The following is a 27,803-nucleotide window of genomic DNA, read 5'->3' as shown; positions in this document are numbered from 1 at the left end:
GAGGCTCCCCGCTGCAGCTGACTGCTCCTTCCCGCCCTATTGTCTAAATGAAAACTGCCTCCTAGCCTGTCTTGCACACTCCCTTCACCCTGACACTCAGGCTCTCTGGTAATCGTCAGGGACCCAGACCCTGCCTGGGACTCCTGTGTGCTTTACCCACTACCTCCCTTCTAGTCCTCAGAACCACACTTCCCGAAAATATGGTCCTTTTGCAGAGTAGAAGAAACACAGGCTTGGAAAGGTTAACATCATTTGTCCGAATGTCACACGATTTCAGTGGCTTATGGGGAATGCAGACTGTGCTGTTCCTGGCCACCTGCAGGTGGGTCTCCTCATGGCCCCCGATGCCGCCACCATTGCGTTTTCTCTTGTACTTTTCCCATGACCTTCATGCGAGTACAAGACATTTTTTTTGCTTTTGCTTTAGACCTGGGACCATTTTTGGTTTGGTTGTTTTAAATAAAACCGTCTTACACTTTTTATAATGATCTCTATGCAGTACTTTTGACAAAAGCTATAGTAGGACTTCTTTTTTAACCAAAAGACATTTTAGAAGTCATGTAGTCTGGTTCCCTTATTTTGCAATCAAGTAATTAAGGGCCAAAGAGATCAAGTAACTCAGCTAAAAGGGCTTCACTCAGTTCGTGGCACATTGGGAACAGGCCAGCCCACACTATTACCAAGTGTCCACTCATTATCTTGCCAAGTTGTCATTTCATAAGTTATTTTTTTTACTACAAATATAGCATATTCCAGAAACTTTTAAAATCTTTGCCTTTTGCTGTCATTAAAGTAATTTGTATGAATCGAAAGCCTACTTGTTCTTCATGCAAATAACATAGTTATAATTTTTTATAGTAAAGCCTGGGAGATTTTGTTGCAGAAGTAAAGATTTTTAGCATCTGTAACACTGGAGAAATAAGATGATCTAATAAGTCTAAAGCATTATATTTGTCTGGGGGAAAAATGTAACTGGGCAATTCCGAGTAAGCTCCCTAACTGGGTAAAAAGTATCATGACAACATGGTTTCCTGGTATGACAGCACGCCAGGGTTACGTAAGATACGATCACGGGACAGAGCGGGAGAAGGGTGCACAGAAACTCTCTGTACTATTTTTACAACTTCTTGTGAGTCTTAAACTATTTCAAAATAAAAAGTTATTTTTGGAAAAGTATTGATATATCACTATGACAACCAGTCCTGAAAATTTTGTGCCCAAAATCACTGGGCCACTGAGTTCTTCCTTTCAAGGACAGGACAGTCCCACCTCCCTGGACCTGCCCCATCTTCTGTCTCCCAGGTGCCTGGTGATTCTTGGCACCAGCCTCGGACCTCAAGGGGTTAACCAGAGTTTTCCAGGCTGTCCTGAGAGCCGAGCAGCCCTTCTTGTGATTGTGTCCTTGGGGAAATGCTTCAAGTGTTCCAGGAACCAGTTTATAAGTGTACTCTTGGGGCCCCACCCATTTGTAAATTGAGGATTGTTCTCTGTGTGTATGTGTGTGTGTGTGCTGCCTTGAGTGTGACCTTGAGTTTAACAGAGTACAAGTGAAACTAAAGCCACAAGCTATAGATTTCTTCTGCTTTGAAATAAGCATTCATCTTTGGTTGGCAAAGAAAGAAGTTTTACCGTTAAGTGATCAATTATGTTTTTCCAAAGCCAAGGTCTTCTAAGAAGCCTACGATCAAAAGAAAAGAAAAGAAAGGAAAAAAAGAAAGAAGAGAAAAGAAAAGGAAAGAAAAGGTATTTTTGTTTCTTCTACTCTTTTACTGTTTCAGCCATTGGTGTTTGCCATCTTGGTGTCTTGCTTACACGTGCGGTGCATAGGTCTTGTGTGCACATCCCGCACCGCACCTGAATACACACCAGAACAGCTTGTACGTGACACGCTGGCTCTCTTGGGCACCTGCAGCCTGTGCTCACCGAAGCAGCCACTCCGGGATTACTGGGTGAATCTCAGCAGTTTAACGCCCCCATTTCTGCAGAAGGCTGCGTACCCAAGCATTTCTGGGAATCCCTGGGGATTGTCCTTTATGTGTATCCCACAGGCTGTACTAGCAGTTTGGGGACTTGCCCATTCTTGTACCTCCCAAGGATGTCTACGGTAGGATGGGTGGCAGTTCTCCTGTGCATTTACTCATGTGTTTGGTTCTCAAGGCAGAGCACGTGGAGAAAAGAGTGTGTGGTCAGAAATCTGGTGGAGTGACCGGGGGATCACCTTGCTTGAAACTACAGAAGGAGAAAGGGGCCCCTGGGGGGCTTGCCAAGGCCAGGGCAGAGCAGATCTACCGCACTCGTTCGGACTCCCTAGGGGCCTCTGTCCCCTGCATGGGGGTTGGGAGGACTGGATGGGACTCCTCTTCAAGCCTCAGCCCCCAAGTTCCCACTGCTTCCCACCTCTGGTTTATCCCTCGGGTCTGCATGTATTTCACCCCCCAGAACGGTCAGGGTTTCATCTCTTTGCCACAGGTCTCTTATGCTCAGATCGGGGGGCTTGCCCGAGTGGGTGTCCCTAAACATTATGTCCATGTGTCCAAAGCACATGGTGGTGACCTATTTGGGCAGTCAGTGCACCCCTGAATTTCAGTTCCAGACCAGCCCAAACTCCCTGTCACATGCTAACACTGGCCTGCCCACTGTGTCTTCCATAAGCCAACCCCTTATCATCGAACCCTTCCCAAGGTAACCAAGGTAAGCCCTCCTTCCAGTTACTCAGGGAAGTGTCGTCTTTGACCCCTACTCAAACTCATGACAACTACTACTACAGCTGTGCTTAATCCTCCTCTCACCTCTGAAATGCTCTCTCCCAGTGCTGTCTTCTGCCTCTATCACATCCTATATATACATATATGTATATACACACACACACACACTATATATATATATATATGCACAATCCAATATTTATATGCAAGGTGTGTTGTTTATATACATCATGTTCATTTATATCCATATAAATATGTTCCTATCTACATTCGTAGCTTTATCCATTTATCTTTTACAACAACACAGCCAGCTACTATAGCGACGTGGTTAACTTCTGGAAACAGATCTGGAATTCCTCCTCCCTCACTTATTTGCTGGCTGTCTTAGACACATCACAGAACCCCTAGTGAATCTAAGTTTCTTCTTTACTGAAATGACGGTAAATAACAGTATGAAGCCCAGAGAACTGAAGGGAGCAGTAAATAAAACGCTGTAAGTTGACTGGTTGCCACAGTATCAGACGGAAAAGAAGGGTTCAGTGTTAACTGTTCTTCAGAATTGCGTTCCATTTCCGGGCTGCGCTTAATCCCATCTCCCCTGTGCCTTTTCCCCACATTTGTCTCTCTTCACTCTTGAGTATTTATGCCCGTGTCACACCACTTACCCTCGGTCCAAACCACTTAGCAGGAGGTACCTTTTCTAATTGTGCCGTACAAGTTATTAGCGTCTTAGCCTTCCTAACACCCAGGACTGCGTTATGTACTTCTCTTGTATGTCTTTCCCAATATAATGCTGGAAATTTCACAAGATATTTTACAATCAATCCATAGGATCTCTGTGTCACTTTAAGGGGAACTTAATGACTCATGGGGTTAGTAGTTTAAAATATTCATTTTTCTGAAATTTTTTAATGCTTTGGTCTAATAATACATTCCCCTATATACAAATGAGAAAAAGAAATTAAGTCCTCTGTGGCTTCCAGAAACCCATTCTTCACCTTCATCCAAGAGCAGGAACACCATGATCTCACATTATCAAAATGGGCCCAGATGCGTGATGCAGTTGCTAATTATTGTTCCACTGACGTTTTTCTGATGTGCTTCTGATCTGCCTGTCATGAGTTGGTAACGCCAAAAAAGAAGTTACGGAGGAAACTTGGCAGGGCACTGGGTGATTTATGCCTTATCGTCCTTGTAGGTGTGATAGAGACACAATCTAAAAGATGTTCTGCGCTGTTGGTAGAACTTTGCTGAAAGGAGTGCATTTTATGCACCAGAGAGAGTTATAGACAAACTAACTGATTTTGAAAGAAATCTTCCCACTTGGATATTTTATGACTGTGAAATCTCCATTAGAAAACATCAAACAACTTTCCGCAGATGTTTCCCTGAAGTGATTAGCATAATCCTCACTCGGATGTGAAATAGCCTGGGAATCATAATTCTAAGTACTATCTTTCAGACGGTAAGTCCCTTCTTTATGATATTAATTAATCCAAATATTTAGGAGATTTGGCTTGGAAACAAAAAGTGAAATTGAGCTTTTAAATACTGGCTCTGAGATAAGATTTGAGATTCACGCTATCCTTTCAGGAAAAATGGGAGCGGTGGAGAATGTTCCAGATGTTTCGTGAATGAACTGCATGAGTATTCCCTGCTCACAAGGCAGTTCCCTAAACCTCACATAGCGGACAGTCCAAAGTGTTGTGACATTAAAGAAAGATCATTTAACACAGTACAAACTCACTTGTAGAAGTCAACTAGACAAGTGCATGTTTTAAATGATGATGTACTTCTTAACTTTTTAAAAAGTGTATTTATTAATTTAGAGAAAGAGAGAGAGAGAGAGAGAGAGAGAGAGAGAGAGAGAGAGCGCATTACTGGAGGAGGGGCAGAGAAAGAGGGAGAGAGACAGAATCCCAAGTTGGATCTGTGCTGTCAGCCCAGAGCCTGATGCAGGGTTTGAACTCATAAACCATAAGATTGTGACTTGAGCTGAAATCAAGAGTCAGCTGCTTTCTGGTCAGGATCGAATATAGGGAGGGGAAGGAGGAAAGAGAGCTGGGGAGAGGGAGGGACACAAATCATGAGAGACTATTGAATACTGAAAATGAACCATGGACTGAAGGGGGAGGGGGAGGGAGGGAAGGGGGTGATGGTAATGGTGGGGGGCACTTGTGGGGAGAAGCGCTGGGTATTATATGGAAACAATTTGACAATAAACTATTATTAAAAAAAAAAAAGAGTCAGCTGCTTAACCGAGTGAGCTATCCAGGTGCCCCAAGGTACCTTTTAACTTTCAAACAGGAAAAGTATGAATTTCAGTCTAGGAGACATGTGGAGATAGACCCTAAGTTTCTGAAATCTCAAATTTAAAAACATGAAATAATTAGGTTAAAACTCACCATCCAGAGTATGTTCAAAATAATTCTTGCTTTTCTTTATGGAGTCTGGAGTGAAGCTCCAAAGGAAACAAGAACCTTATTTTAACCCAGTTACATTTCAAATAAATCAAAATGGTAACTTTGTATATCTTATTTCATTTAATCCCCAAGCCATTAGGAAGAACAGAAAGTCTTGTACAAAACAAATGCATATCTCATAAGATAAGTGGAATCTTTCAGAGAGGCATTGAGTTTTCTTTCTTTTTGTTTTAGAACCTTCTTAATTGAGGAAGAAGCATTAATTTCTAAAACATGCCATAAACTCAAAATACATTATTATTAGAAAACTGCCATATGCCATTTTGTTTTTGGAAGATGGCACCAAAAATCACTGCACTGGACTCATACAGGACTCAAGTTCACACTTGTTGGAAGAATAACCCTGATGTGTTGGTAAATTGTAAGACTATCTTAGGCAAGCTTTAAAAGATATTAAAACTCTAAGGTATGATTTTAAGGAAAAATGAAGTAAATAAGTCTGGGTAGACTTTTCAACCCGATTTTGCTTTTTTACTATAAAACTCTCAGGTCCTCGAAGTGCATTGTACATTCCCAGACAGGAATGTGGTACACACTGTTTTTGAAAGTTGACCATGGAATCCTTCTCTCACAGCTCATCTTAAAGGACTGAGGTGTCCTGGCAGCACATTTTGGGAAAAATATGCAATGCAGCAAATGATGTCTGTGATGGTCTCCTGTGGGTAGAGAAGTGTGGCTGGATGGTGATGATATGACTTGGTAGTTTTATGTCTAGTTCAAGAACTGAGCCCAAAAAGTGTGACAAGGACTCAGTTCCACAAAATCACGTTTTGCCCTGTCTTCATTTTCATTCATTCATTCATTCATTCATTAATTCATTCAGTCAGTCAGTCAGTCAGTCCTGCTATTGGGCCAGGTGCTGGAGGTATGGAGATTAATACAATACTAACCTTTTCTTTAAAAAGCTTACTCTCTACAGTAGAAAGGGTGAGAGGCATGTGACATCAAACCAGAGGCTGGAACAGAGGTGGTCAGTTCTTCCTGGGAGTCAGGCGACCCCTGGAGCTGGGTCTGATACCTGGGGCAAAGGGTATACAGGACTGAGGAGGATGAAGGGACAAAGGCAATGACAAGGAAGTCACATTTGGAAGACTGCAATGCTCTTCCTACAGCTGGGTTTCAAAATGAAGAAATTCCTTGGAAAGATGAGGTTGCTAAATTGAGGAAATCCCCTTTGAGGATATGAGACATGAGGCAAGGTGGTGGCCATTTGGTCCAAGGAAGAGTGACAACTAGCTGCATGTAGGAGTGACAGTGGGGACAAAGGAGACTGATGGATGGGAGGGATGTTTAGGGGATCGTAGGACGCTGCTGGGGATCCAGGGTGACCACAGGTATCTGACCTGGCTGCTCAGGGGATGGAAGGGGGTGCCAGTAAAGAGCCGACAAAGAGCAGAAAGCTAGGAGTAAAGGGGAAAATCAGTTTTAGGCTTGTTGAACTTCAAGCACCCAGGGAATATCCAGATGGAATTGTTTGAATGGCAACCTGTTGGTTATATGAGAAACTCATCTGGGCAGCAGATAAGAGATCTGGAAGTTGCTTGCCTGTGTCTTCCATTTCTTTTTTCATTATTATTTAAGCATGCTTAAGTCTCTCTACTCAAAGAAGGAAAAGAAGGGAGGGAGATGGGAAGGAACAAAGGGAAGGAGGATTAAAAGAAAGGAAAGAGAGGAGGAAGAAGGAAGAAGCCCAGCTCCCCCATTCTTCCAGGGTGCCCCCCACCCCTTCTCTGGTTACCAGCCTCTCCTCCACCACTATCATTTGACTTGTACTCAATATTCCTCTAAGACTATCATGGCAAGTTCATTAAGGATGACCCTTTGGCTTGCCATTTGCAACAACATGGATAGATCTGGAAAGTATAATGTTAAGCAAAATAAACCAGTCAGAGAAAGACAAACACCATATGCTTTCACTCAGATATAGAATTTAAGAAATGAAACAAATGAACAAATTGGAGGCAGGGAGACAAATCAAGAAAGAGAGTTTTGGGTCACCTGGGTGGCTCAGTTGGCTAAGTGCCTGACTTCAGCTCAGGTCATGATCTCATGGTCTGTGGGTTCGAGCCCTACATTGGGCTCTATGCTGACAGCTTGGAGCCTGGAGTTGTTTCAGATTCTGTGTCTCCCTCTCTCACTGGCCCTCCTACTCTGTCTCTGTCTCTCTCTTTCAAAAATAAATAAACATCTAAAAATTTTTAATAATAATGTTGAAAGTTAAAAAAAAAAAAGTCTTAACTCTAGAGAACAAACAGATGGTTACCAGAGGGGAGGTGGGTGGGGGATGGGAGACATCAGTGACAGGGATGAAGAGGACACTTATCACAAAGAGCACTGAGTAATGTATGCAAGTATTGAATCACTATATTGTACACCTGAAACTAAGATAACACTGTATGTTAACTACACTGGAAATTAAAAAAAAATCTTTTTGGCTAAATCCAATTGATAAGAACTCTGTTCGTCTTAGACTTCCTGGTCACCTGCAATGTTACTGAATTCTTCCTCTTCCCAAAGCACTTCTTTCCCTTGGATTCTGTGAGGCCCCAAAGCCCAACCCTCAGTCCTCTTGGTGGTTTTTTCTTCCTGTCCGCTCCCTCCACATGGGCGTACCACGAGGTTCCTCACAAATTGCTCTCCTCCTATTTTACAAACTTTCCTTGGGCAACCTCAACCACCCAGTAGTTTCAGTTATTCATATTAAAGAGGTAGCTGTCATAGCAAATGTTCCCCAAATATATAATGCCTCAAAGTTACCAGCTGCTTATCTTTGCTCATTCAAGGAGAAACTCAGAGCCTGGTCACCTTGTGTCCTCAAATTTGTCCCTCTCTTACTCTTACCCTCTCTTCCTCCTTCTCCTACCTCATTTCAGGAGGCAGAATTTTTATTTGTTTGTTTGCTTGTTTATACTTCACCTCTTTTGGTGAAATAGAAACTGGAATGTTCCAGACATTTATCACATACTTCATCTCATTTAAACTGTTAAGCTATTTTTTAACAGACATAAACCAAGATTGGAGAGAGTGAATTCACCCCAAATATAGCAAGGACAGAATTAAAATCCAAGCTTGTAAATCTTAAACGGGATGGTTTTCTCACCTGGTCATGCAGCTTTTTTTCTCTTTCAGAAATAGTGAAGTTTAAACAAGAACAAATCAACCGTCAGTAGGAGATTTGAGATTCAGACCTGAGTGTCTAAGCCTGCAATCAGGGCTCAAGTCCTTTTTATATTAGTCTATTCTATATCTTTTCCAACATTGCGATGGATTTCCCAAGTTTCTGACTCTACATCGGCCAAGAAATTGGCATTTGACCAAAAGGCGATACGGTAGAGTGCCAAGGAAAGCCCATGGATCAGGGTAGAGTGCCAAGGAAAGCCCATGGATCACTGCTGGTGTCATCCACGCTCCAGTGGCTCCCAAGTCTGTCTTAGAAAAGCCCTCCTGGTAAATGGCCACTGCCTGAATTCTCGAGTCAGCCTGGCCAGGAATATAGGAAATAGAATTTTCACCCCAAAAAGTGTTGAACAGCATGCACTTCTAGGCATGGGCTTCCCCAGCCTCTGCTGGAAAGGACCATTCGTTTTCGGGTTTGATAGGCACTGTTACATAGCTCCCAAAGAATTAAAATTATGTCCCCAAATCCATCTTTGAAAGCAATTCTCAGTGAAGTGGGAGAGAGAAAATTGGATGGAACCAGATGGAAATGACTATTTTCTGAACAAATTCAAAAGCCTTCTCAAAGCTGAAAACATTCAGGGTCCTCTGGTGTCTTGCAAGCAGATGAATGCTGGCAACGTGCTATGCCCCTTGCTACAGATACCAGTGCTAGTGGTACCTTCTCAAATGAAATCAGGAGCAGCGTAGCTATGCCTGTATAAAAGCATCCCAGATGGTTCAAGTGCTGCTTTCGTCAATCTAAATTTTCCCATTGTTTCTGTCTTCACAGCTTAGTGATTCAGGCCTGGGCTTTGCACAGATGTAGCCTGGAGCTGCCAAAGGTGGCTGTATGAGATGTGGGTTCTCAGGGATGAGCACAACCAGGGGCTCTATGACACTGGAGACCTTCCAAGAATTCTTGAGCCCCTGAGAAGTTGTCCTTTCTGGGGACAGACAACTGATCCCTAGGACTGGGAGGGAGGGCCATGGGGCCTGACTCATGACTGTATTGCCTCTCTTGCCTGACTTTCTTCACTCTCCCCCAACTTCTACCTCGAACATACACTTTAATGCTGGAATATTTTATTTCAAAAAATTTAGTTAAAATAATACATGCACATGAAAAAAACTAAAGATACAGAAGGGAATATGAGTAAACAACAATCTTTCAAGACATGACTCTTCCACATTCCCCAGAACTGACCAGTTTTTAATGGTTTCCATTTTCAGTCCTACTGGACATTACCACTGTAATGTGCAACTATAAGCCTTTGCTTCCATTTCTTGTTTAGCAATTCTTGACATTGCAGAAGGACCCTCTTCTGCAAAAGACAAAGTACTCCTTTCCTATAATCCTCTAAGTAATTTATGACTACAGAATAATTTATAGTTTTCCCTATTTAAATAATATGCATCTCCATTTCTTGTCCTAGAATCCTGGACAGCATCTCCTGGCTCAACCACAGAAGAATACTGGCATCCCTCCATCCCTAATGTTCCACCATTTTTTTTTACCACCCTCTATCAAGAGTGATAAGACCTCCAGTGTGGACGATGAAGTGAACAACTCCTAAGTAGGTAATAAATCTCGCTGACTCTCATGTGCACTCCCTCGCAAGTCCATTGTCAACAGAATCTGTTCTGTGGGCTGCTAGCATTTGAAAATGAGAAAGACTCTCTTATTCCACCTCCAGTAATCATTATTTCACATTCGTATTAGTCTGCTTTGAGGTACAGTCACAAAGGAAGACCTGAGAAGGCTTTTATTTTATTTTTTTAATAGTTTATTTTCACATTAGTTTCCATATAACACTCAGTGCTTCTCCCCACAAGTGCCCTCCACCATGACCATCATCCTCTTCCCTCTCTCCCCCTCCCCCCTCAGTCCATGGTTTGTTTTCAGCATTCAACAGTCTTTCATGATTTGTGTCCCTTACTCTCCCCAGCTCTCTTTCCCCCTTCCTCTTCCTATGGCCCTCTGTTAGGTTTCTCCTGCTAGACCTATGAGTGCAAACATATGGTATCTATCCTTGAGAAGGCTTTTAAACTCTCCCAAACAGTACTAAAAGTCAGAGGTAGAAAGAAGGAAGAGTATATGCTAAACGTAAAGAGGACCCAGTTCCTTTAATGTTGTGTATCAGTTTCTCATGTCTGCTGTAACAATTACCACAAAATGTGTGGCTCAAAACAATGGAAATGTATTCTCATGGCTTTGGAGAGCAGAAGTCCAAAGTCAAAGTGTTGGCAGAGTCATGCTCCCTCGTGAGGCTCTAGGGGAGAATCCAGTCCTACCACATCCATATTCTGGTGGCTGCAGGCATTCTCTGACAGTGGCTGCACCCTTCCATTCTCAGCCTCTGTCTCAACATGACCCTCACCCCTTCTCCCTGTGTGACTCTCCTCTGTGTGTCTCTTGGAAGGACACTTTGTCTGTGGATCTCGGGCCCATCCAGATAATCCAGGATTATCACATCTTGAGATACTTACCTTAATTATCTCTGCCAAGATTCCTTGTTAAATAAGGTTGCATTTACAGCTTCTAAGGGTAGGGTATGGACACATCTTTTGTGGGAGACTATTATTCAACCCACCACGCTGCACCTGGAAAAGTATGTTTTGATATAAAAGTGAAGAAAAGGTCATTTTTCCCCTTTGTCCTCTAAAAATAAGACAAGGAAGTAAGCTGGCCCTGTGGTGGCCATTGACAGAGGCTGACTGGTATCACTTGGCCTAGTCATTCTGTTTCTGTGGTTGCTGGTCCCTCTTCCATGATGGGTACTTTTTAGTGAGCATAAAATGTACAATGTGAAGATATTCATGCTCCCATAGCTGCCTCAGATCTCTTTGTCCCCAGTCTTCCAATTGTTTGCTGACCAGTCAGCGAAGTCATTTGCCACTGTGCATGTGTCTGCTTGTATTCTAACTCAGGGCACTTACCATTCTATACAAATTGCATGACCACGTACTACCTAAAGTTCTCACCACAGCCTTCCGAGCCCCCACTAAGAGGGATTGTGGGTCTATTCCTGCCAACTCACGGCTTGCATTCACATATCAGCCCAGCCTACCCATAAACCAACTTGGGCCCTTTCCTCTTTGGCTGGCCACTGAGGATGCTCCCTACGGCCACAGATGTAAGGCAAGTGACAGCCACTGTGCAACAACGGTGGATCACGTGGCCACAGCCTCTGGCTCAGCTCCTATTCAACCCCAAGTGTACTCATTCCATCACACAAGGGCCCACCGCCTGATCTCGTGGCTTGCCTGGTCTGACAGAACCCAGACTGTGGTGGATGGTTGTCATGCCAGCATCTGGTACCTCACAGACAGGGGTTCTCATCCCAGGCTCAGTAGAATGCCAGTTGTTTTCCAGAAGGCATCTAGTTCTTATTGCAAATGGCATGACCGAGTCCCAGAAATCTAGGGGTCAGTGTTATGAGTCTCTCATTAAAATGTGTGTTTTAAACTCTACATGGCACTTTTTCCCACCACTGACAGCACTAATACCACAATATCAGCCAGGCTGTATGGCCCAAGTGGCAAAGGCTGAACTTGCTCCTGAGCCCTCTCCTGCTTTGGATACCACTCCAACATCACCATCTTTGTGCGACCCAGTGTATGGGTTGACATTATGCTTCTTTCTTTATGGTGGGAGATATAAGACACAATAATTTGTCCTGTTCTTTGGATGGGATGGATGTTACAGCATATCCCTGACCACTGGATCCCTAAAAATTTTACTAACATGGCCAGTCTCTGAATCTTCATGGGGTTTATGTGACATCTCCTGGAATACACATGCCATACCAAAACTTCCAAAGTGCTTGGGACATTTTGTCATCCAGCCACATTAGCATGATGTCATTGACATAGTAGATCAATGTGCAGGATGTTCTAACCATCCAGATTGCCTTGGACTGTATTATGACAGAGAGTGGGAGTTAGCATAAGTCTGCGACAAACTGAAAATTTATACTACGGACCACTTCACATGAATGCAAAAACTTCCTGACCCTCTTTCCTGCAAAGGATGTAAAAGAACCTATTTGCCAAATGAATGGCCGTACACCATGTACCTGTGGCTGTGCAAATTTGTTTCAGCAAATTTTAACAAACATAACACATTTTTCATGGCAGCTGTAAGTTGAGCTACTATTCAATTAAGTTTGTGGTCATCTATTGTCCTTCTTCACCTGGGTTTTTCAGGGCCCAGAGTGGTGAATTAAATAAAGGTATGTTGGAAAACATGGTCACTACACCCCTTAGCTCTTTAAGGGGGGCACTAATATCCAGCACTCTTCCAAAGATACAATATTGTTTTTTATTTACTATCTTCGTGGAGACAAGATGTGGGACAAGAACACTTCAAAGGCTTTTACTTGGGCTCTTACCCCATAATCCAAGGACCTAATGTGGAGGTCATGCCAATCATCAAGGATGTCTATTCCAATTATAATGTCCAATCCAATTCCAAATATAATTATTTGGGGAATAGGAAAATGATCATTGGACTCTGTGAACCTAACCTTGGCCACTACTCAATTTATTACCCACCCCCAATGTGCCCACTCTCTAACATAGGGACCATGATAACGCTTTGAGTTCCTGTGTATCTGTGTCAGCTTTGATTCCATGTTCAACAATCCTTGAAATATTGGGTATTCTCCTTCTCCAGTGCACAGTTACCTGAGTAAATAGCCATAGTCCTTTTGGGGAAAGACTGGGGTAATTGTTATCTTGCACACTTGCTGTGAGGTTACAGAATCCTTCCTCCTGGACACCCAACCATTTTTTAATAGATGAATTTCAGGTCAAAAAATTGGTTCAGGTTCAGCAATTTCTTAAAGGATCATGACAGTTAATATTGTTAGAAAGGCAATACTCCCCAAATTGATCTATAGATTCCATTCAATCCCTATCAGAATTCCAATATATTTTTTGCAGAAATGGGTAGGATGATCCTAAACTTCATGTGGAAATGCAAGTGACCACAAATAGCCAAAAAAAAAAAAAAAAGACCCTTAAAAAAGAGGAACTAAGTAGTAGGACTCACACTTCCCAGTTTCAAAACATATTAAAAAGTTACAGTTTTTAAAAGTGTGGTACTGGGGTGCGTGGGTGGCTTGGTCAGTTAAGCCACTGACTTCAACTCGGGTCATGTTCATGTGTTCGAGCCCACGTCAGGCTCTGTGCTAACAGCTGGGAGCCTGGAGCCTGCTTCAGGTTCTGTGTCTCCCTCTCTCTCTTCCCCTGTTTTGCCACCCCCTTTCTCTACCAGAGAAGGTTTAAATTGTTAGACTATTGCCTTCTACCAGGGACTAGGATGGGTCCTCATTACCAACCAGACTAGTAAGAGTGCCCACTCCAAGCTCCATTTTTTTTGTCTGGTGTTTCAGCACATTCCTGCTACCCGTTATTGCAGACTGGATTCCCCGGGAAAGTCTCTGCGATGGGATTCAGCACGCACAGTGCTTGCTCAGGAGTGCCCTTGGGGCAAAGCCTGGGGAACGGAAGAGAAAGAGGGAGAATGGGCAGAGGGAAAGGTTGACCTGCACTGCATGTCCAACATTAGCCTCAGAAGACCCCACAGAAACTTCTAGAACCATACTGGTTCTTCAGAGTGGTCCTGATTGGGCTGAAATAGCCTGACCTTTATACTTTTAAATTGATCGGTCATTTCCTGTGTGCAGCCCAAGGCAGGGGAGGGAGAGATGGCTGTTTATAGCTCACCTTTGCCAAGAGCCCGTCAAAGGGGCACACAGGAAGCAGAGCTCAGCATCTCTCAGGTCCCGCATTGGATTTCATTCTTCTAGCTGTTCCGGTAGGGATTCCTGTACTAATCCTAAATTCCGCACAGTCTACTCAGAGTCCATATCCCTCCACTTCTCAGAAGGCATAAGAATCTTGCAGCAATATGGTTCCATTCATCACCAGTCTTGATTCTACTGCTGCCACATATCTCTATGCACTTTATAACTCCACCCGCCCACAAACACAGTGTTACACATGTTAAGTCTTTTTTTACTTTATTATTTATTTATTTATTTGAAAAATATAACTTATTGTCAAGTTGGCTAACATACAGTGTATACAGTGTGTTCTCAGTTTTGGGGGTAGAGTCCTATGATTCATCACTTACATACAACACCCAGTGCTCATCCCAACAAGTGCCCTCCTCAGTGCCCATCCTGCATTTTCCTCTTCCCTCCACCCATTCACCCTCAGTTTGTTCTCTGTATTTAAGAGTCTCTTATGTTCTGCTCCCCTCTCTGTTTGAAACTATTTTTCCCCTCCCTTCCCCCATGGTTTTCTGTCAACACACACAGCGTTATACATATTAAGTCTTTTTTTAAAAATTAAGAGAATAAAAACTATGTACTCTTCTATACTTGCCCACATATTTACTATTCTTGATGCTTCCTCAGTCTCTCTCTCTCTCTCTCTCTCTCTCTCTCTCTCTCTCTCCTTCTCCCCCCCCCCTTTTCTTCCCCTGTAGAACTAAATTTTCATTTGGTGTCAGTTTCTTCAGCCTGTAGAACTTTAATTTCTTTTTTTTTTAATGTTTTATTTATTTTTGATACAGAGAGAGACAGAGCATGAGAGAGGGAGGGGCAGAGAGAGAAGGAGACACAGAACCAGAAGTAGGCTCCAGGCTCTGAGCTAGCTGTGAGCACAGAGCCCGACACGGGGCTCGAACCCATGAACGTGAGATCATGACCTGAGCCGAAGCCGGACGCTCAACCGACTGAGCCACCCAGGCGCCCTGAGCTTTTATTTCTAATTATGTGAATCTGTTGGTAACAAGTTCTGTCCATTGTCAGACATCTGGAAAGGTCTTCTCCATTTATGAAGGGTCATAACTCATGCATTCATTCTAGGTTGGCAGATCTTTTTTTTTCTGTACTTTACAGACATTGTTCCATAGTATTCTCATCTCCGTGTTTACTGCTGTGAGGTCAGAAATTTTTCATATTTTTGCCTCTCTGTAGTTATTGTGAGCTTGCTTAGTTTTTGTGTTTTGCCATTTCCAAGATTTTCCCTTTCTCTCTGATTTTCAGCAGTGTGAGTAGGACATGCCGAGGTGTGGGCTTCTTTGTATATATTCATCTTAGGTTCACTGAGCTATTTGGATGTATAAAATTATGCGTTTTCATCAAATTTGGAAAAGTTTAAATCATTAGTTTTTCAAGTAATATTTTTTGCCCCACTTTTCTCCTTCTGAGACTTTAGTCACACGCTTTTAGATCGCTTGATGTTGTCTCACAGATCAATATCTTTTCAAATCATTTCTTCTTGTTTTTCAGAACTGATTATTTCCATTAATCAATCTGCAAGATTATTGACCATTTATTTTGTCATACGTGGTCTGCTGTTAGGCCTATCCAGTTTTCATTTCAGATATTTTACTTTTTAGTTGTATAATGTCTATTTCGTTCTTACGGTTTCCATTACTCTACTGAAATATTATTTTTCTATGTATAGTTCATTGTCAAGTTGGTTTCCGTATAACACCCAGTGCTCTTCCCTACAAGTGCCCTCCTCCATGCCCACCACCCCCCTTCCCCTTTCCCCCTCCTACTGAAATATTATAACTGTCCTTTTATCATAGACATTTTTGCCTTTAATTCCTTAATATCTTTATAAGGCTCTTTAAAATTCCTTGTCTCCTTCTAGTTATCACATTTGGATTTTCAGGGTAATTTTCTGTTGATTTTTCTTATCTGGATTATGGGTCACATTTTCCTGCTTGTCACACGTTCATTGATGGGTGATTTTGTGCCGGAAGTCTGAATGCTGCTTGGTTGAGAGTCCACGTTGTAATGTCTTCATCTAGCAGCCATCTATTTTGTGCCAACAGGCAGTTTCTTCGTACATCAGGCTGCTTCTAATGAGGCTCGATTTTAAACTTCACCAGGGTGAGTCTCGAGACACCCTTACGCTAACCAGAGTAGCTGTGCTTGTAAGTGTGGCCTTTCCCTTATGTGAGCTGAAAGCTGGAGTGTTCAGCGAGGTCTCTCTCTTCTGGCTGGCTGGATGTCCATGACACTGGGCACTGGACACTTTCCATCATCTTCCATCATCTCAGCAGCTGCTCAGCCAGCCTCACAGATTCTACTCTGTTCATAGCAAGTCGTTGTTTGGTCAAAGACTTTGTGGCTCCGAAGGGGTGAAGGCTGCCATATGCCACCCAGAGCCCTGTACACAATGAGCTTCCAAGAGAGGTTCATGGAATGAATACATGTTATTTACATCCATTAGACACTCAGGGCTGACCCAGTTACTATTAGCAAACATCTCCATTCGCTTTAGATACCTCCTTTCCTTTGACCCTCCTTCCCCTCTTTCCTCACATGTCTTGAGTCCTAGGAGAAATATCTGTACTGTGGAATGATTTCTGGAAGGATAGTATTTAAAGTTAAACTAAAGAATAAGGTCACAGGAATCCTATCTTCTCTACTCAAAAGGACAAATTGAAATACTAAGCAGTCCTATCAAGGGACCACTGATTTGATTGTTGGCTGAAGAATCCCCCTCTGTGCCAATAAGGCCACAGGGCAGGAGAGGCCGGCAGGACACTTCTGAAGTGGTGGCAGTATGCACCCCAGGGCTCCTGCAGCCTTCTCTCCCCAGCACCTCCCGCACCCCTCCATGTTCTCCTGAGGCCGAGGCTGGGCAGAGTGGGTCTCAGGCATCAGCAAGAGAAAACTTCTGGGAGACACCCAGGAGGGACATTAGAGGCAGAAGATGGAGACCGAAAAAAGTATCAGGTCATGAAGACCCTGATTATGTCCTTGAGAAAACTGTGGCCTGTAGAGGGGCAGCGCTTGGCAGGACACACCATGCGTCTGTGCTATAGAGTGGACATACCCCGAAATCCTTTGGTCACATCACACAGCCACCTTGTTGCTCTATCTCAGACATCTCCTGGGGCTGCTGGCCCCCTGTGCACTTTACAGAGGCAGAACCTTACCCCCTTTACAGCCATCAGTCCAAGACCTAGAACCCCGTGGGCTAATCCACTTTTAAAAGATCACCCCAACGGCATCTGTCAGCAAAGAGCTAAGAGACACTGGAAGGGTCCTGGGAAGGAAGACCACTAGCCCAGGAGTCCGCAGCACCCCCACCTCACCAATCAGTAGTGTCACGTTGGGTAAATCCCTTTCTCCCTGAGCTGTTTTCTCCTCCGTAAAATCAAGACCACCGGTACCTTCAACTCCCTCCTTCCCTTCCTTCCATGCTTTCTTTCTTTATTCAAGCATTAGCTGAACTCCTCCCAGATACCTGGCCCAGAGACGAGTGAATCTCTCTCCTGGATAGCTTCTACACCTCTGTCACTTCTGTCGGGTCGTTGTGGGGATCAAACAAGAAGGCAGACGTGATGGTGTTTGGTAGAGCAGAGGTACTTTCCATGCACGGGGAGTGACTGCTATTTTTAAAGCGTTCCTACTTTAAAGTTCGGGCTTCCTTTAGCAGCATGCGGTGTGAGTAACAATTGCCAGGCCATGGGGAAGTGGTAGCATGGTCCCCCGGTTCTTGTGAAAGCGCGAAAGCTGCTGGCTGGCTGCGGGCTGGTATGAGCCAGCCGGGCACCCCGGTGGAGCCCCCGGCCTGCCCCCACTGTCCAGAGTCCTCCTCCCGTCCCGGGGGAGCGCACAGCAGGTGAGCTGGAGAGCGTCCAGGCTCCGTGTGCCAACTCCATCAGAAAGTGAGCAAATCACCCTGATATGCGGGAGTTTACTTTAGAGTTCTTCCGCAGACAGCAACGTGCTGCTGGACCAATTTTAAACTATCTCCTGTTTAACGTGTTCCTGCAATAAATGTTCACATAGGAAAGTTCCAATCTGGGGTGCCTCCCCGACCCCACAGCGGGATCACTGGAACCCAGCTGGGTGGTCAGCATACAGCTTGCAGGTTTCCTTGTGGGCCCGTGGGCCCAGCTCCACATCCAGCACGAAGCTGAACCGGGCACAAGTCCCTGTCCGCAGCCTCTGTCTGCTGAACGGGATACAAACCGGACCTGCGAGTCTCGCCTCGCGCCCTTCTATAGTCACACAGTTCTGATGCTAAAGGTTCTGAGTTTATTGCATGCTCGGGGGTTAGAGCTAACAAGACAGTATAAAATCCTGGTTTCTTGCTAAGTCCCTCTCCATGATCCCCTGCAAATAAAAGCAAGACACAACCTTCCTCTGTTTTCAGAGATCTTGCTAAAGTGCTTTGTAAGTTGAGAGGCCATGAAAGTGAAGGTACATCGTGTGTGATTTTATCTCCCAGGCTCAGTTTGTCTGTAAAATGGGTCAGTTACATCACAGTGCTTTCGCTGCTCTGACAGCTTTTGCTGACTTCTGTCAAAATGGTGGAAAGATATGAAAATATAATGTCATTCAGATTTTTTAAAACTACATTTATTCCATTTCTACATTCTGCAGTGGTGCCTATAATTTCTAGTCTCTGTGTGTCCTTTTGTTTTTTAAGTCAGAGCAATAGAAGAAATTTGTTGCTCTTATTGCTTCGGTTTGTGCTTTGCCTTTGAGTTTCTTGCTGGCAGCCCCGTGTCAGTCAATACAGGTTTTAAACGCACTCTCCTGGTCAATAAAGCACAACCAACTAGAACTGAATAGAGTGTGGATTTCTCTTTTAAGTCCACTGTTCTTGTTGCCAAAAAGTCTGCATGTTATATATTTCAGCAAATTAATTAAAGCTTTTCCACCATGATCTCAGTCCCTCAATCTTTCTCTTGTCCCTCAAACCCTAGCGCCCCCTCTTCATTCCAGCGGCTGCTCTTCCAAGGCACCAGATAAGCCAATCTCTGCCTGGAGCATCCGGCACATTCCGGGCTAGGCTCCTCCCGCCCCTCTCTGTTCAAGTGAAGACTTGCCTATTATCACAGACCTTTCCTGAATTGCTCCCCTCTGTTCCAGTCACTGTCCTCTAAGTGATTACAGCCTGAGAACATTAATGCAGAGAAATGGGACCCGCTCATGATGAAAAACAACAACTGTATTGCATATGCGTTTCTCTGGTTCTCATCGGCAATGCCTTTCTCTGCCCAGTACAACTTATCTACCTCCAGAAAGTGGATACATTGGAACATTTACGATGGAAAAAGTCTTGGAGGCTAAGTGACATGCCCCAGGTCACCAAGCTGATTCCGGGAAGAGCAGGGACTGGACCCAGCCGCCTGTCTCGTACTGCCAGTCACATTGGACATGCCCCCCTCCCATCATGATTCCAGATTCCCTGGGAGAAACTTCACTGGTTTCAATGCACCAATTTAACCCCTTCTGGGTGTTTTCAGAGTCTAACCAGGTGACACCTTTTAGGTAAAGACACCTTCCTAGGAAAAAAAAGACTCAGTTGGTTGAACCTCTGACTCTTGATTTCGGTTCAGATCGTGATCCCAGGGTCGTGGGATGAAGCCCTGCATCAGGCTCTGCACTGAGCATTGAACCTGCTTAATATTTTCTCTTTCTCTCTCCTCTGCCCCTCCCCTCTCAATTAAAAAAAATGAAGTTTAATAGTCCTTGTAGAGCCTGGCTACTAGGCATGATAGTTTCCTACAAACTGCCTCTTTCCAGAGGGGCTCAAACTTCCCTGAGCTTGCCATATCTAAGGCAGGTCCTTGACTGGATCCTTGAAGTCACAGCCCCTTACACACACACACACACACACACACACACACACACACACACACACACTCTCTCTCTCACACTTCACATCCGCTAATGGTCTGCACTCTAGATAGAACAGACCTTTGATCTCTAATAATTTCAGGAAGCTCATTAATCATTTCAAACCACAGTACCCCAGGCGTACACACTTCTGAGCCTAAGCCGTTTATCCCTTAATATGCTGTGACTTCCTCCACCAAATTGGACTTTATTTTAGTTATTTCAATTTGAGAGAAAGAGCAACTTCTGTTTCAACTATAAAATGCTGACCATAGAAAGTGGCCTCTCACGATCACCTCTACTGACAAGTTTAGTAACTCTTTCAAAGCAAAGGCCTCAAACCTGCCAGTCGACTCTGTATTGGCAGCACAGGTGGCCTCAGCGGCTGATCAGATGACCACGAGATGCTGGAAGCACAGCAGCTGCCCGCACTGCACAGGGAAGTTTCCAGAACCTGGAGGGGCCCAGCAGTGGGGTTGCTTGTGACCCCAGGCCTCCTCCACTTCGCAGTTCAGAGGTGCACTGAACTGCTTCTGATCTACCTGAAGGTCCCCTGAGCCAAATACTGAAGCCAAACTCCCAGCTCTCAAGAGACAGGGATTAATTACTCAGTTGGCCAATATTTGGTCCCTTCGTGCCTTGGTGGGAAGAGAACCCGTGAAGGAAAAGGGCTGTTTCCTTCCATGGCTGTGCTGTTGCGTTCCCCCCGCCCCCACCACCAGCCCTTCAGATGGAAAGGTGGACAGTGGACCACTGCAAACCACAGAGGCTGGAGGAGGGTCTTGCCTGTGGGTACATATCCCAGCACAGCCTCCGACGGGGTGGAGGGTTCTCGGCGGCGGATGAGGCCTCTGCAACGTCTCCGGGCGGCTGAACCGGGCTGCTCCTTCTCAGCACCCGGCCAGCAGAGCCCAGTACAGCGGCCTGTCAGCGAGCTAGCTAGTTGGGGAGCGGGAACCTGGAACCCGGTCCGCAGCACTGGAGTGCTCCCGTCAGTGAGTCCCACGGGGATTATTTGATAAACACCAAGTGCCCTGCACGGGGGGGGGGCTTGCTGCTCCGGGGTCAAGAGATAAGTATGACTAGCAGCAGCCAGGAAAAGCTTCGCCTGTGAGCTGGGAGCCAAGTCTTTGGAGAGTGGTGTTGTTCGGGAAGAAAGGCCCGGAGGGTGTAGCAGGGAAGACGTGAGGCTGAGGAGCCCGTGCTGCACGGAGTGTCCGGCCAGGCGGGGTGAGATCTGGAGGAGGCAGAGGCCCTCAGCGGAGGGTGTGCACCTTGCTTCCCGCAGAGACACCGCTCCCTCTCACCTGTTTCCTCTGAGGGACACGCCCTGCCTCCCCTTTGCCCAGCTGGTACCTCCCCGACCTTCGGACCAGGGTCATGCGTCACTCTTCTGGGAAGCACTTGCTGGCCTCCCGGCTGGCATCTATATCCTAGTCACTCCGTCCTGTGTCCCCACAGCCTTCTTAGCTCATGTGGGGACAAGGACTGGCTTGCTGGTCAACCTCCCCAGTAGGCAATGAGCATGTAGGTCTGTCCCCCAGTGCCTGGCTCCATGCCCAGCATTCAGTCAGCATTCAAATCACTGTCTGCTGAATGTTGGAAGAGGGGTCACTGTACCCTCTAATGAGGACCTACAAGGATTAGAGGGAGCTTTGGCTGGCTTGGCTGATGGAGAAATTTCCAGTATCTCCAGGCTTATGCACCTGCCAAGGCCCAGTGGCTACTAAGGATCTCAGATGTCTCAGCACGGCCGTTTCCCCACGTGAGAGCCAAAGCCTCAGTTTCTCAGACACTGTCACAGGGTCACCAGACATTATAAAAATCTTCATTTTTGATCCAGAAGTCTTGTCCCCAAAAATAAAAGTACATTTCAATGTGTAAGTCATATACAAGGATGTTTGTTGCAGCTTTGTTCATGGTGGTAAAACACTGGAGACAACGAGAATGCCATCGAGGGGCACACACGTGGCTGTTGTGACATGCTCACACCGTGGAACGTGTGTGCTATTGGGAAGGGGGAACTGCCCACCTCTGCAAAGTGACTGGGAATGATTTGCCAGAGGTCTTGCTGAGTGAGAGCAGCAAGGTGTGGCTCTCCCTTGCCCTGCCCTTCCCATCCTTTCCAGAACAACTCAGCCCTAGGCTAAGCAGGGTGGACAGTCACACATGGGATTAGGGGCCTGGTCAGGGGGAGGACGGCATCCTTGTAAAACAAGTCAGATTCTGAACACGGCGTGGAGGGGGCCTGTGCACAGGGGACCTGGAGCAGAGAGAGGAGGGTAAAAAGGGTGCGGCCCAATGCGATTTCAGAGCCTAAGGGAGTGAGAAGGGAGTCTATTTCTAGAGGTTGCTCTGGCAAGATATGCCAGGGGCTCAGCGGAGGAGACAGGTGTTCAGAGGCCCGGAGGGTAGGGGAGGGGCTCACATGGAGGTGTCCCAGCATGGGGTGACTGGTCCAGGAGGGCTAAGAGGGACTCTTCCTGGGGGAACAGCCCCAGCTGGGTGGGGGGGAGCAGGGGCATAGAGTGGGGTGCAGGCGGCAAGTGAAGAGGGCATCCACATAGGAGATGATGGAAGGCGCAGTGGAAGGCTGTTTGTATGCACGAGGATCCATCACATAAGCAGAATATTAAGAATAATAGAGCCAGATTCCTCCCTGAAAGAGATGGGACTGACAGATAAGAACACTCAAAAACTAGTATAAACTCAGCAATTTTAAATTGGAAGCAGATGTATCAATGTGAGTTCATGGTTGTCATTACATGCGATTATAATATATATGATATATAATAGATATTAAAATGTATGTTACATATACATTAGACTATGTGATATATAGTATATTATATATGTATCTAATCAGATGCACATATATGTGAATACATATATGTGTGTGTGAACATGTATATAAAATCTCTAACTCTGCTGACTGGGGGAGAGAATACTTAAGAAACAGCAGATTCGATGCTGGGGCAGGGAAAATGCATGACAGGCAAGAAGGTGTTCAAATACCGATGGACGCCACAAGGATGCGCGCATGGGCATCAAAATACATAACGATAGTTAATAGAGTATAACCTACTAAATACAACAAACAAGTATGAGTCCATGTGATATAAATAAATGAGCAAATGAAAAATTTGATGAGGAAAAGATATTTGCAGAGAGTTACGATGCCTTCCCAAAAACTCTTAATTATAAAGGGAAAAGGAGTAACTGTATAGCAAAAAAAAAATAAATAAATAAATATCCTGGCAGATACCATCTTGATCAAGGTGAACACCACAAGCTTTGGTAAATGAAACTGTGCACCGCCAATGGGGGTCCACACGAAAAGCCAGCATCCTTTCTGTAATATTCAGGCTAACGATGCCAACCAGTGCGTAGGAAATACAAATCAAAGTACTCAGAGGGAAGGAGGCAGCACGTCCTCACCTTGGCCCACGTAGAACAGGGCTTAAAAACAACAATAAAAACAGGTATTTTGAATTATACTCGCAACTTTTCTGTAAGTTTGAAATTGTTTCAAAATGTAAAATATGTAAAGAGTAGCGCAAAGCAAGAAGTTGAGAACTATGTGAAATATGATCCTAATTATGTAAAACAATGACCTGCCATCACATAAAATATACATGTATGTGGCAAGGGTGGGGAGGGGTAAATGGCTCTTTGATTACATGACGATACAAAGAAATACGGACTTCAGTGTGATGGGTTATATACAGGTGACCTTGGGTGAGAGAGGAGAAGGGGTCAAGCATAAAAATAATTTAAAAAAGACTACATTAAAAATTTTTTAATTTTTATATGTCTTTATTTTATTTAAAAAAATTTTTTTAACATTTATTTTTGAGACAGAGAGACACAGAGTGTGAGCGGGGTAGGGTCAGAGAGAGAGGGAGACACAGAATCTGAAGCAGGCTTCATGCTCTGAGCTAGCTGTCAACACAGAACCCGACGCAGGGCTCAAACCCACAAACAGTGAGATCATGACCTGAGTTGAAGCTGAACGCTTAACCGACTGAGCCACCCAGGTGTCTCAAGACTACATTAAAATTTTGAACTGGGCAGGGTGTCTGGGTGTTTCAGTCGGTTAAGCATCCACCTTCAGCTCAGGTCATGATCTCATGGTTCATGGGTTCGAGCCCTGTGCCAGACTCTGCGCTGAGCAGTGTAGAGCCTGCTTTGGATTCTGTGTCATCCTCTCTCTCTACCCCTCCCTGCTGTGCTCTGCTTCTCTCTCTCTCTCTCTCTCTCAAAAATAAATAAACATAAAAATAAAATAAAATACTCTACTTCCAAATATAATCACATTCTGTACTAAGAGTTAGGACTTCCCAATACAAATTTGAAGACAAGATCCCACCCAAATCAGTATGACTATGTGTGAGTGTGTGTGTGTGAGTGTGTGTGAGTGTGTGTGTGCACGCATGTGCACACACACGCCTTCACCCTGATCATCCCATATGTTCCCCGTCCACACAAACATCCATTATGACTTGTTCTGGACTTCTTGTTGACAAAGATTTGGTGACTTTCGCTCTTCTAAAATAAATGTTTGTATAAGGTTGTGTGTTTCCGGAGTTTTCTTAATTCTGGTTGAAAGCCACAGTGCACCTGCTTCATTTTAGGTAAACCGGGACTTGGTAAATGATGAGGGAGGGGCAGGGTAGTCCTCCCTGATAACTGGGTGTTTATGAAATGACACAGAGAGTGCCCTTTGCTTTGGGGTGGAATGGGCAGAGATCACAATCCTGGATCCACTGGTCCGGACGTTTATACCTTTGCTCCTACCAGGTCTTTGTCTTGTATCACTCTGTGACGTCTTTGAGACAGCTTCATCCTCCCTCCCCTCCGCCAACATAGATTCCTTTCCCGGGCACATTTTGATTCCATCTAATTCAGTTCCATGCCTTTGGAACCGTCTTCTCCCAAAACAAAGTCCTACGTACACTCGTGCTGAAGTCCAACACAACCCAAAGAACAAAAATACACAGTTTCCAAAGCCTGGCTTATTAAAAAAAAAAAAATCTATGTTTTCTTTGGAAGGCTCGTGTGGATCTGGTGTTCTGGCATCTCGATTCCCTGTCTTGCCATGCTCACAGCGACGTGGGAAGTGTTTTGCGTGCTCTAGAAATGCCTCCAGTAAGTCTGCAGATCTCTGCTTTTCCTTCTTGCAGTCTCTCTCACGGGATGTGCGGACCCGAGGTGATGGAAGATGCTCCCCCGCGGAGCTCTGCCAAGTACACCCAGTGGAACCACTTACACGTTGTACCATCCTTCAAACCGAGTGCGGGTTGGAAGGACCAAGGTCTGCCGGCAGCTGGAACGGATGGGTCCTGAGCGCCTCACCTCTGCCCTCCACCGAGTCCAGCAGGGTCTCACCCTGCGGTTTACTCGCTGCATGACCTCACCTGACCAGCTCCTCCACTGTGTCGGGGACAGGACATTCCCGCTTATGTCTCCACCAGACGACCAGCTAGGCTGTGGACCACACACGAACCTGCCCGTCGATGGCGGAGCCCCGTGCCAACAGGAGGGGAGAGGCGGTGTCAGTGTGACGGGGATGTGACGGCTGCCTTGCGGGCAGGGGTCTGAGTGCAGGTCTCTCCCTCGGCACTTTCCTCTGACCCTTAGATGACTCACTGGGAAGACAAGGCTACGAGAGCCACCCTCTCGGCTGTCCATTCCACAGCCAGACTCTCCAGGGGACATCAGATAGCATTTTCCCAGGACGAGTTACTATCCTGTTTGAACGGGTCCCTAAGGACACCGCTCTGTGAGCAGGGGGCGGGGGGGCAGAGCCCACAACTCCTGGGAGCTCCTCCTCGAGGGTCTTCCTCCCTGGGAAGCGGGTCGGTGAGTGGCCGGGCGCTGTGTGTGTGTGGCTGGCTCAGCAGCTGGCCTCTGCTGGCTTCCTGTCGGGTTCCTGAGGACTCGGGAAACACCACAAGGTGGAGTCAACAGCCCAGCCTCCCACGAAAGAGCATAGCTGTGGAGCTCTGCCCCAGATCGGAGCGCGATCTCCCTGCTGGGGGTGACCATCTCCCTCGAGCACACTGCAGAGAGTGGGGTGTCAGGGACCCCCGCCCTGCTCCCCCATCAGCCCGGACCGCCCTCGTAAAGCTACCCCAACAAGCACTGCCCGGTCCTCACCAGCTCACAATAGACAAGAACTTGCCATATGTTTCTTCTATTTTCTCCTCCTGCTAGGGGCTCATTCACTCACTCATACCTTTATGGAAACCTATCGTTTTCCAGGCACAGTGTTAGGGACAGAGCACACGCACGTGAACGGCATCATCCTTGCGCAGTTCACGATCTAGCAAGAGGTGAGCAGACAGGAGGCGTGGGCATTCAACAAATACTTGATCGGTGCATAAATATAAAACCACCGCCCACACTTTAGATGTCCCTCCACATTCATGTGGAATATTAACATATGCATCGCAAATATTTTGAGGTACAGGCTAAGGAACAGTTTGATCTAACGGACCCAGATGAGGAGACAGTTCTTGATTTTGAGCCCTGAAGGCCAGGTCTCTGATCATCCATGAAACAAGTTACTGAAGTTTTGAAATTTGTAAGTAAGAAGGGTTACATACCAGTAGTGACTAATAATCACGCTTGGGGTTCCCTGTTTTCATCGGAAAACACTTTTCTTCCTCCTTCCTAAATGAAGACAGTGATGGCCCAGTACCTGTAGCTTTAAAGGGGATCTGTTTTTCCCATGTCCATGGAATGAATCGTCACCAGGACACTGACTCATCTTAGAGTGCCAAGGGCACTGTTACCCCAAGAACAAAGTAGAAAAGCTCCTGGTGAGAGTATGTGTGGCTCAGGCTTCCTCCTGGCTCTGTCCCCTTTCGGCAATGCCAGAAACCGCTTCTCCCGGCCAGTCTTCCTGACTCATCCTACTTACATAACCCACTTGAAGCCTCTTGGCACATACAGTTTGTATATGCTTTTACAGACATCCGCCAACCTCCAAATTAATCACTTTTCCCCTCTAAGCCCTCAAATCAAAGGTTTACCCAACTGATATGTGCTCTTTTGGGGAAATTGTTATTTAGCCTGCAGAATAAAGGTTATATATATATACACGCTCCAGGCTTGTGAAATAAACATGTATTTAATCATAATCTTATTCTGTGGTTAGAAAAATAGACTGTCACGAACGTTCATGATACTAATTGCTCATTGTACATTTCCATTAGCTTCACTATGGTATTAGCACTGTGGTCGCAAATGTTGATGAATTTGAACTAAACTTTCTACCAAAACCTACCACCCAAAGCTATATTTGTGGAGGACTTTCTATTTACAAAAATCTTACACACACGTTTTCTCAACAAATGTCTCCACAGCATTATGACATAGATACAACTATTTCCATCTTTCAGGAAATAGACATTTGGGGCACTCCAGACCGCAGAGGTGATAAGAGCACAGAGGGGAGCCCCGGGTTCTGATATAACTATTTTACCCATTACAACTCCCCCAAGTGATACGCATCTACAAGAGCCACTGAACTCACTGACGACCTACTCCCTTCTAACTATTCCTTGCCTTGTGTGTCTGGCTCAGTCCCTGACACTTACAGGGGAGAGGAATAATCCCCTGTAGTTGACTGTGGAGGTCCCTCCCGACTTCCTGCCCACACTTCAGTAATGATTTCCCCAATGCCCGTGACCAGATTGTCTGCATTCTCTGTAACCCAGTCTTGGGCACATAATAACAAGCTCTCTCTGGATCTGTTGAAGAAGTTAATGAGTGTTTTCTAG

The 27,803-nt window shown here is 45.3% G+C and overlaps 1 long non-coding RNA gene across 2 annotated transcripts; it reads left to right on the top strand.

The window, feature by feature from the left end:
* Positions 1–3,911: 3,911 nt before the first annotated feature.
* On the top strand, positions 3,912–27,119 carry LOC115296557. Of its 2 annotated transcripts, none has more exons than XR_003910929.1 (3): positions 3,912–4,170; positions 9,781–9,921; positions 25,200–27,119. It is a non-coding gene; the product is annotated as an uncharacterized LOC115296557 (long non-coding RNA). The 2 variants fall into 2 exon arrangements; XR_003910928.1 differs by having other exon boundaries at positions 9,781–9,925.
* Positions 27,120–27,803: the final 684 nt, after the last annotated feature.

Source organism: Suricata suricatta, chromosome 7 (genome assembly GCF_006229205.1).
Source record: "Suricata suricatta isolate VVHF042 chromosome 7, meerkat_22Aug2017_6uvM2_HiC, whole genome shotgun sequence".
Classification (NCBI taxonomy): domain Eukaryota; kingdom Metazoa; phylum Chordata; class Mammalia; order Carnivora; family Herpestidae; genus Suricata; species Suricata suricatta.
Note: the sequence above shows the minus strand (reverse complement) of the source record. Positions and strands in the feature narration are given on the sequence as shown.